Raw genomic sequence first — 5058 nt, forward strand, 5'->3', positions numbered from 1 at the left:
GACCAGCCTGGGCAATAAAATGAGACTCCAATTTCTGCAAGAAATACACACACATAAAAAAAAAAAAAAAAAACCAAACAAAAAAAACTCAGTCAACTTTTTTTTTCAGAAATTTGCTGATTCTAAAATTCATATGAAAATTCAAAGGACCCAGAATAGCTAAATGACCTAAAGAAAGAGGAACAGAACGGAGTGGAGCTCAGAGCTGTGGAGAGGAATGAAGCTGAGCAGCTGGGTTAGCCTGGCCAAACAAGTGGAGCACAGACGTGGGTCAAGCACTGGTGAACATACGCTTTTGACACATTAGAGACTTTTTTGATCATGGATGATGAACATATGCCAGATTTTTCAAGTTTAAAGGATGAAACTGTTTATTGGAAGGAAATGTCCTTGAAGTACAAACATAGCTTCCAGGAAGCTTGAGATGAGCTAGTTGAATTTCAGGAAGGAAGCAGAAATTTAGAAGCAGACTTGGCAGCACAATTAGCACAGTCTGAACAAAGAAATAGAGACTTGCAGCTTTATAGCCAAAGTCTGAAATATGAAGTGGAGGCATTGAAGGAAAAACCAGAACATCAATATGCACAGAGCTACAAGCAGGTCTCAATATTAGATGATTTAAGTCAGATGTGGGCCATTGAGGTGTGGTTGCTTAAGTATGTGAGAGAGCTGGAACAGGCCAATGACGACCCGTAGCAAGCAAAAAGGGCAATAATAGTTTCACTAAAAGACGTTGTTTTTGTTTTGTTTTGTTTTGTTTGAGACGGAGTCTCGCTCTGTCGCCCAGGTTGGAGAGCAGTGGTGAGATCTCGGCTCACTGCAACCTCCACCTCCCGAGTTCGCCATGTTGACCAGGCTGGTCTCGAACTCCTGACCTCAAGTAATCCACCCGCCTTGGCCTCCCAAAGTGCTGGGATTACAGGTGTGAGCCGCCACACCTGGCCTTCACTGGAAGACTTTGAACAAAGGCTAAATCAGGCCATTGAACGGAATGCATTTTTAGAAAGTGAACTTCATGAAAAGGAATGTTGTCGGTCTCTGTACAGAGGTTAAAAGATGAAGCAAGAGATTTAAGGGCAAGAACTAGCAGTACTGGAAAGCAAGTAACCAGAAACTTGGCTCCTACTTCTCCAACTCTAAATGGTGAAAAGATAGATTCCGCTGTCCAAGGATCACTCTTTTTGCCAGCCACTCCTATTGGCAAAGGAAAGGAGAACAGTTTTCCTTCCCGAAAGCTACACTAAGTGGTTTTGGTACCAGTCCACTAACTCCTTCTGCTGGGCTATCAGCATTAATGACCATGGGGGATCTCTTAGGAAAATTAGGGACTTTACAATCATAATTAGCAGCTTGCAGAAATTTTGCAAAGGACCAAATGTGAAAGTACTATGTTTCAGGAAATGTTAACAGTGGGGTGCTGAATGCCAATTGTACAACAGTCTCCCAATCAGATGAAGGCCAAGAAAAAGTCATACTTCCGGCCAGGCAGTAATCCCAGCAGTTTGGGAGGCCGAGGCGGGTGGATCACTTAAGGTCAGGAGTTCGAGACCAGCCTGGCCAACATGGTGAAACCTCATCTCTGCTATAATTACAAAAATTTGCTGGGCATGGTGGTGGGCACCTGTAATGCCAGCTACTCAAGAGGCTGAGGCACAAGAATCGCTTGAACCCAGGAAGCAGAGGTTGCAGTGAGCCCAGATAGCACCACTGCACTCCAGCCTGGGTGACAGAATGAGACTCTGTCTCAAAAGAAAAAAAAAAAAAAAAGGCCAGGCGCCGTGGCTCACGCCTGTAATCCCAGCACCTTGCGAGGCCAAAGCAGGCAGATCACTTGAGGCCAGGAGTTCGAGACCAGTCTGGGCAACATGGTGAAACCCTGTCTCTACTAAAAATACAGAAATGAGCCCGGCGTGGTGGCGCATGCCCGTCGTCACAGCTACTGGGGAGGCTGAGGCAGGAGAATCGCTTGAACCCAGGAGGCGGAGGTTGCAGTGAGCTGAGATCGTGCCACTGCACTCCAGCCTGGGCGACAGAGTGAGACTGTCTCAAAAAAAAAAAAGTCACATTTCCTACATTGTTCATAATGCAGTAAACGGCTTTAATCCAGCTCCTCCTTCTCCCGGTCTGCGCTCCTCATGCCTGCTGCCAGCACTGGGTATGCTGCCTTTCAGTGTGAGTGCTTGGCCTCCAAGTGGGGGCTCTTGTCCTCCTCCAACAACCCAATACACCCATGCCTCACCCCTTGGTGCCAGGGCCCAGCCCCATGCCCCTCCAACTGCCTTCCCACCGCTGGCAGGGGGCAGGCTGCATGCAGTGGCGGCTGCTGGGCCCGGCCTAGCCCCAGGACTCTGCACAATATCAATACTGGCTATTTTCTCTTCTTACCATAGTGAAGTTGGCTTCATATGATTGCACTTGTGTGGGTCACAAGGTGATACATATGTGTATTACTTGGTCACTGGATGGAGAAGTACCCATTCATCACACCTGCCTCATAGCCCCCACTCTGCTGTACTGACAGGATTTAGTTGTGTTTAGGACATTGCAAATCTTCTAGAAGTTCTCCACCAAATCAGGTCAATGTGTGCCTTCTTTCTGAGCTCCCACTCAAGCATCTTCAGTGCTCATGATCATGTGACCCCAACTCCACCCCTCACTGTTCGGGCCTGTTTCTGGCAAAAAGTCAGGAAGGTTACTGAATTAGAGAAAATTTTCTGGACCTTCTGATTTTACTTAAGCAGTTACCATTCCATGGACTTGCCTCCCAAAGCAGCAAAATGCCTGTCAGAGCCCCAGATGGCAGGAGCCTCTGGGGCCTGGGCACACAGGCTAAGCCTCTGTGCTGTCTTCTTCTCTGTGTGCCTCAGACTCGGTGGGTGGAGAGCTGGCAGGCAACCTCTCACCAGCTTTCCAGTCCTTCAGGTCTATGACATCTTCAGACCTTTTTTCTCCTCTGAGGGCTAGCCCAGTTGGTTTTGGAAGGGTTGAGTAGCCTGACTCCAGGGCTGGCTGGTGCCAGCTCCTGGGGGGCGGACTCACCAAAAGCGGTTCTCTGGGCATTGCTTGATCACTGTCATGCTGCATTTAGTGTTTACATTTGCTTCATTGTATTGGGTTGGTGCAAAAGTAATTGCGGTTTTGCCATTACCTTTAATAAATGAAATGCATTTTTAGAAAGTGAACTTCATGAAAATGAATGTCTTTAGACCAAACACCGCATGTTCTCACTCATAGGTGGGAACTGAACAATGAGAACACCTGGACACAGGAAGGGGAACATCACACACTGGGGCCTGTTGTGGGGTAGGGGGAGGGGGGAGAGATAGTGTTAGGAGATATACCTAATGTAAATGATGAGTTAATGGGTGCAGCACACCAACATGGCTCATGTATACATATATAACAAACCTGCACGTTGTGCACATGTACCCTAGAACTTAAAGTATAATTAAAAAAATATAAAAAAGTCAAAAAAAGTCTCAAATAATTAAATAAAGTCCTCCAGTATTTCTCATCCTCAAAAAAAAAAAAAAAAGAAAAAAAAGAAAATGAATGTTGTTGGTCTCTGTACAGAGTTTAAAAGATGAAGCAAGAGATTTAAGGGCAATTACTTTCGCACCAACCTAATACACAGGTTTGTAAACATGACTAAGATATTTATATATAACTTGTGTTTTATAGATTTTATTTATTCAGAACTCATACGGCATGTTAATGACTTACGATAGTGTCCTACTCTGGGTAGCTGTGTAGGATCATAACACGGTTAAAAAAATACTTCCCCTCGAAAAAAGTCTTTTAGTGTAGAAACAATAAATTTCATAGAAAAAAAGAGGAACAGAGTTGGAGAACCGACATTTTCTGATTTTAAAATTCACTAGAAAAGTACACAGTCAAAACTGTGTTGTTTTGGCATAAGAATAAACATATAGATCAATGGAATTTAATTGAGGGTTCTGAGATAAACCTTTACTTTGATGGTCAATTGATTTCAACAAGGATACCAAAACAATTCACGGGAGAAAATAAGTAGTGTTTTCAATAAATGATGTTGGAATAACTGGATATCCAGCTGCAAAAGTTGAACTTAGACCTTATCTTATACCATATATGAAAGTTAACTCAAAATGGATAATAAACCTAAACATAAGTGCTAAAACTATAAAATTTTCAGAGGAAAATATAACTGCAAATCTTCATGACCTTAGATTAGGTATGATACCAAAAGCACAAGCAACAAAAGATAAGTAATAGATTAAGATTCATCAAAATTAAAAATTAAATATCAAAATTAAAAATACTGCCATGTTTTATATGTGTCTCTCAAAAGTTTATGTGTCAGAAACTTTTTTTTTTTTTTTTGAGACAGAATCTCACTCTGTCACCCGGGCTGGAGTGCAGTGGTGCCACTATGACTCATTGGGCTCACCTGGAATTCCAGGTGTCAGCCACTGTGCCTAGCCTATGTGTTGGAAACTTAATCCTTCTTCCCTCATGAATGGATTAATGTCACTATCATGGGAGTGGGCTTGTTATCATGAGAGTGGCTTTGCTATAAAAGCAAGCTTTCTGTGGCCTCTTGCTCTTGTCCTCTAGCCGTGTGATGCCCTCTGCCATGTTATGACACAGTAAGAAGGCCCTCACCAGATGCTGGTGCAATGCTCTTGGACTCCCTAGCCTCCAGAACTGTGAACTAAATAAACGTATTTTCTTTATAAATTACCCAGTCTGTGGTATTGTTATAGCAACAGAAAATGAACTAAGATAGATGCCATAAAGAAGTTGAAAAAGCAACCCACAAAATGAGAGAAAGTATTTGCAAAGCGTATTTCTGATAAGAAGCATGTATCTATAATATTTAAGGAACTCTTAAAAACTCAACAATAGAAAGTCAAATAACTCAATTTAAAATAGGTAAAGGATTTGAATAGATATCTCTCCAAAGAAGCTACATAAATTGTCAATAACGAAATGAAAAGATACTCAACATCATGTAATTGTGATATCTGTGACATTTGTGAAATGCAAATCAAATCCAAAATTATATATCACTTCACA

General features: G+C 42.7%; 1 pseudogene; it reads left to right on the forward strand.

The window, feature by feature from the left end:
- Positions 1-247: 247 nt before the first annotated feature.
- LOC129024115 (nuclear distribution protein nudE-like 1) lies at positions 248-2409 on the forward strand (annotated as a pseudogene).
- The last annotated feature ends 2649 nt before the right edge of the window (positions 2410-5058 follow it).

Source organism: Pongo pygmaeus, chromosome X, assembly GCF_028885625.2.
Source record: "Pongo pygmaeus isolate AG05252 chromosome X, NHGRI_mPonPyg2-v2.0_pri, whole genome shotgun sequence".
Classification (NCBI taxonomy): domain Eukaryota; kingdom Metazoa; phylum Chordata; class Mammalia; order Primates; family Hominidae; genus Pongo; species Pongo pygmaeus.